We start from the raw sequence: 5922 nt of genomic DNA on the forward strand, positions 1-5922 counted from the left end.
CGCCCCCCCCTTCGGCTCCGCCCCCCTCCCTCCCTCCCTCCCTCCCTCCGCCCAGCCTCCTCCCTCCTCCTCCCCCCTCCTGCCCTCCCCCCTCTCTCCCTCCCTCCCGCCTCCCCGCGCAGCGCCCCCCCCCCCGCCGCCTTATCGCCTCCGCCGGCCCGTTTAGCAACAGCGGAGGGAGGGGCCAAGCCGGACCCCCCTCCCCCTTGGAGGCGGGGCCTTTCCCCATGGGGCGGGGCCCGGTCGGGGGGGGGGAGTGGGTGGGGTGGGAGCGGAGCCCAGCAGGGACCCTCGCCCGCCCCCCCTCTCTGGCTGAGGTGGGAGGGAGGGGGGGCTCCTGCCCAGACCCCCGCCCGAAGCCTTCTCTCCACCTCCTTCCCCCCCCCCCGCTCCACAGGGACAGACTCCTCTGCCTCTCTCTCCCCCCCCCGCCCCACCGTCACGCTTCCTTTTCTTCTGCCCCCCCATCTCCCCCCCCCCCGGTTGCGCATCATCGCAGGGCCGAGTCTCGCTTCTTCCTCTTTTCCGCAGGGCTTTCTGTTCTGGTCTTTCGGGGGGGGGGGGCGGCGTCCAGGCTCTGACCTTTTTCCGAGACCCCCTGAAACGGGCTGGACACCAACGGCCTGCTGACCTTTGCCCCCCCCACCACCACCCAAGGCCATGATGCTGGGACTGGGCAGAGGGAGAGATCATCCTCTGGGGGGGCCTCCCCGGAGAAGGAGGAGCCGAATCCACCCAGGCCAAGCCAAAGGTGCATTGGGTGTCATCATCCTAACAGGCAAGGAACACCGAGCACCACCCGGGCAGGCGGGCGGTGGCCCCGGCCAAGAGGAAGCCAGCAGCAGGCATGCCGACCCAGTGCCCCTCTCCTTGAAGTGAACAGACGCGTCCAATCCAGACCCTGGGCTGGGTAGACCTCATGCCCCCCCCCAGGGTGGGCTGCTGTCTATCCCACAGTATGTGTGCGCGTGTACATGGTGCGTGTCTAGGGTGGCCCCATTGCAATGGGTGGTGGCAGGGGGCCGGTGCCAGCGGCTGCACAAGCCCCGCCTGACGAGCATCCTCACCTCAGCTTAGCCTTCTGCTGCTCCCACACGCCACTGACTAACGAGATCAACATGGTCCGCTGCCCAGGGACCCATGTGGCAGGGGAGCATCCGCGGAGCTGCCCCTTTGACCCTGCTCGACCTTGCCCAGAGAACCGCCGGGCTGCGGGGCGGCTGCTGCACCCACTCCCCCCCCACACCCTTCTGCCTTGTAGCGCTAGGAATGGGGGGGGGAGGCTTTGAGGCGCATCGTGAAGACATGCGGGTTGATGCATGGACTTCAGCTTTGGGATGCTCCCGGAGTGCGCGGGTGATGCGCAGAGTTAATGGGCTGCAAAGGGTACATAGACGTGCCTTCCAAGAACGCCGGCCAAAGTCAGCCGGCCGGCTGTCGCCTTACATCTCTCCGCTCTCGCACGGTTTCTGCTGTTTTGCTCTTGATCCTCTCTATTGGTTTCGCTGGAATAGAGACCCTTGGAGGGTTCTGGGCGTTGCATCGGCTCGGCAGCCATGTGGAGCGGCCGCCATGGAAGGAGCCGGGAGCCACTGGCTCAGTGCTTCCGGGTGACCTGCAAAGGAGCATGAAAGGGCACCTCAGCCCCCCCTCAGCCATCCATGCGCCGGGCTCCCCCTTAGCTCTTGCCTGTGGTCTCTTCACAGTAACTATATCTCCCACAGAGGACAGCTGTGGCAAAAGTAACTATCCACTAAATAAAGATATATCCCTTCAATCAATCAGTCTGTCTGTCTGTCTGTCTGTCTACAAGGGATTTAAGGGCACTGATCCACCGGGAAGGCCCTCCCTGCCAGCCCTTCCCTGGAAACAAACAGCCTCTTTCTGAGCTCCTTCCACTCCCCAAATGCTCCGAGAAGAGCAGAGGCTGTGTTGGAAAGAGGTTGCTTTGGGGCGTCCGGGGGGGGGGGCGCGCGTTGCCTCTCGACCTCCCGGCGCCTGCTTCTGCCTTGCATCCTCGAATCCTGCGTGCTGGGAGCTGCCGTGTGGCTCCGTCCAGGGCAGATGGGTGGACAGAGTCGGCCTCTGGTTGGTCGCAGGGCCTCCCCACCCCCGTCTCCCTTGCCGTGTTGCGAGGGCTCTTCTGTGCCAGGATGAGGCCTGGCTGCACTTGCGCACGGGCCCACGGGCCCCGAGCTGGGGAAGAGTCGCCTTTTCTGGATCCGGGGGGGGGGGGGGAAGCCCGTGTTGAAGCGAAATGTTGAAGCCAGCCTTCTATGCTGTCCAACAAGCAAAGGGAGCCATGATGGGGAGGGGGCCAGGACCCCCATTTTAGGAAGGACGGTCCCCTTCGTAAAGAGCCGTTGAGCCTTCTTCAGGCACCCTTGATGGGAAGGGCTGATTCCAGCCTAGGACTGACTACTTTATCAACGAGAAAGAAAAGAAAGAAAGAAAAAGAAAGAAAGAAAGAAAGAAAGAAAGAAAGAAAGAAAGAAAGAAAGAAACCCAAGATCTCTCTCTCTCTCCCGCCCCCCCGCCACCCACCATCCCTCCTTTTTTTACAGAAAAAGGCAATAAGCTTCTGTGTTCCCAATGATCTGATTACGAGAAGCCTTCCTCCTGAGACAACGCCTGTGTCTCTCGCTTGATTGCCCATGTGAAAAAACGAAGGGCCGCGCAATCACAAGTCAGGAGAAAATTTATTCTTAATGAGGACAATTAGCTGGCTGGCAGAAAGCAAGAGACAGGTCTCTACGCGGGGCTTGCAGCAGGATGAAAATGGAAAGAAACGGAGGAGAAGAAACAGAAGGCCCAGGAAAGTCCTTCTCTGAAGATCGGCAAAGACAGCATTGTGGTGATCTTGAAAAGCTTCTGGGAGCGATGGATGAGCATGTAGAGAGGTGTGCTTAACTCAATTTGCACGACAAGTCTGGGAGGTAAAGCTTAGCGAGGAAATAAACAAGGCACAGACACCAGTTTAAAAACGGCAGGATCCTGCCCAGGGCAGCTCCATCATGAGCCACCAGCATCCCGTCCAGATTAATCATCTGCCCTGCCTTCCATTGCCTGAGTTCTGTCCCGAGTTTTCACTTTACTCTCCTCTGAGCCCCACCAGAAATTTGCCTTGCATTTGTTTATAAAAAAAGAAGGCTATCACCGTCGCTTGAGGTTCCTCATACCCGGTAGGGGAATTGGCGGGGTGGTTGTTGGCGGTCCTTTAATTTTACTGATTTGTTGCAAACGCTGTTCCTTAGGGGTTCTCAAGTGTCAAGAGTGGAAATCCGGAAAAGTAACTTCCCCGCTCTCTCTGTCCAACATTTCCTGGAGGAGCCGCTGCTCTTGTTTTTAAACCTTTCTCCCTTGGAAATGTCCGAAAAGAGGACGGCCAGGTCAGATGGGAGGTACCTGGGAACGTTCTTACACACAGAGTAATAAGATCAAGCCTTTTCCATAGCGGGCCTCTCCGTCAGATCAAGAGAGGCTTTTGAAACTGCCCTAGATTTCCAAAGCCATAGGAATATCTGTCAGGCTTGCTGCCGTGCATCTGCTCCCTTTTAAATGCACCTTAAACCTCACTCCTGCTTCATCAGCATAATCCACAAGGGGTGAAAATAAATCTCTTTTAAACCCATTTCGAGAGAAGCTGCTGGAGAAAACTCTATGCCAGTCCCTTGATGAGAGAGTGTGGCCTTTTGGCAAGTTCCTCTTCCCAGTCAACTACACTTTTTGAATTTTAGAAATAGCCCCCCCCAATCTCCACCCCCCAAATTGGTGGCTTATTTAAAAGGCCCACAACCACAGCGAGGATGAGATGCAATTTCTCCGGTCTGCTTCTGACCCATCCCTAAATTGGGCTCAAAAGCTTCGAGGCCTGTGTGCCAACTTTATGTTGGGACAGGCTCCTGGGCTCTCTTTGAATGGCTGTGCCAGGGAGACTCTTGCGTTGCTCTTCTCGGTGGGCCCAGCAGCTCACCAAAACGGCCGGGAAGCCTCCCACCTCTGCGCCTAAAAGCCACTTCATGAATTCAAAGGAGGATTAATTAAGATTTGGAGCAAGGCTGCCTATCATTTGGTGACAGGGTGCCTTCCTACTTTGCCTGGGGCCCATTCCCAGCTTGGGTAGGCAACAGCAGCTAAATAATAATAATTTAAAAAAGGATGCAGAGGAGCAGGTAATGGAGAAGAACTGGCCCCTTCTCAGATGGGTGGAGCTGAGCCTCTCCCAATGGGTCTCGTGATCTGTGGATAATGGGAGGCAAGGAAGGAATTAAGGAAGGCTCTGTCTGTCTGTCTGTCTCTCTGTCTGTCTGTCTGTCTGTCTCTCTCTCTCTGGTGATGGGTGAGTTTTCTCATCAGCAGTCAGTTTCCTACATTTTTCCTGCTTTTTTCTTCTGCGGTGCCTGCTGATTCCTCTTTTTCTTCAGGCTGGGGTGGCAAATGAATTGACTGGGGATCTCCAGGTGCCCATTACTCAGAGGCTGTTGCTAACGGCATCTTGCCAAATGGCACCCAACAGTAAAAAAAAAAAAATCCTCCAGGGTCTGAGTCCAGTCTTGTGATACCGTTCTTTCCTCCCACTTAGAAAATAAGAAGTGCTTAGCAGGAGTTGTGCATGGCGCTCAATCCCGCCCACCCATGGAATATTCAGCACCTCGGAGAGCTCCCGTTAAAGTTCAGGCTACATCTGGGAGAGGATTCACCACCCCGCTGTGACCTCACGGTCAGCCGGTTCCCATGGTACTCACACCCGTAAGCCTGCTTTAGCTGGGAATATCCAATGGATGCAGGTTTAGGAATTAGACTTCAGTAACACCATTGCGTGGAAGACAGGAGGGCTTGGGGTGCTCTGGTCTATGGGGTCACGAAGAGTCGGACATGACTTAACCACTAAACAACAACAACAGCAACAACAACAACATTGCTTGTGGACAAAGGCCAGGAAGGGCAGGGGCCCTAATCGACTCTCACACAAGAGGATGTATTTTCCTTTGGTGTTTTTTTTTTTAATTAGCTTTGGAGCCTAAATGATGTCTTGATATTAAACTTTTGCTGCCTGAGCAGGGCGCTTTCCCTGAGCAAAGTCAGCTGTTTTGCTGTGATGCAACCTTTGTTTCTTATCAAACAGGAGACATTACAGTCCACAGGTTTTCTTTTTTAATGGAGTTAAAAGCTACTTAGCTTTCGGTTCAGCATGGCTTGAATTATATTGCAGAGGCCGTTGACCTTCATCCCTTCTCTCTTTTGTCCCCTTTTTGCTCAAGGGAAGTTCTGCTCAAACAGGTCAAGCTGAAATCTTAGGTCAGATCATGCTGTTGAATGGATGAGCGGTGCCTGTAAAATGGTGTGCTTTTGCTCCACTGGGTCCAACTATGACAGGAAGGCTGTCCTTCCTCCAAATCTAATTGAGGGTCCATTAGAGCCCTACCTGGTGGCCATCTGTCTGCAGCTCCAGAGGTTAATGTGTCCTCCAAGGTGTTACAGATGAGTGAGCTCATGGAGGTGAGAAACGAGAATGTCTGGACATTTCCCCCCCCCCCTTTTCTCTTTAGGGCAGAGGTCCCCAACCCCCGGTCCGTGGGCCGGTGCCAGTTTGTGGCCTGAGCTGGATGATGCTCCACTTGGCTTCTTCGGAACCGGAGACATCCAGGGGTCTCCTGGCCCATGAGCGCTGATGTTTGCCCACGTGAATGTCCGAGGCTGGTCCACCTGCAACTTAACAGGGCCCAAAGCTCAGAGGAGCTAATGTTGGGGGTGGGGGTTCATTAGCCTTGCTATCACCTCCTCATTCACTTTATGTACTGTATTTTTCGCACCATAAGACACACTTTTTTCCCACAAAACAGGGGGGTGGAAAGTCTGTGCATTTTATGGAGTGAAGAAAACAGATTATATTTTCCTGTTTTCTTCTCCTAAAAAATGGTG

Source organism: Pogona vitticeps, chromosome 13, assembly GCF_051106095.1.
Source record: "Pogona vitticeps strain Pit_001003342236 chromosome 13, PviZW2.1, whole genome shotgun sequence".
In the NCBI taxonomy this organism is placed as follows: domain Eukaryota; kingdom Metazoa; phylum Chordata; class Lepidosauria; order Squamata; family Agamidae; genus Pogona; species Pogona vitticeps.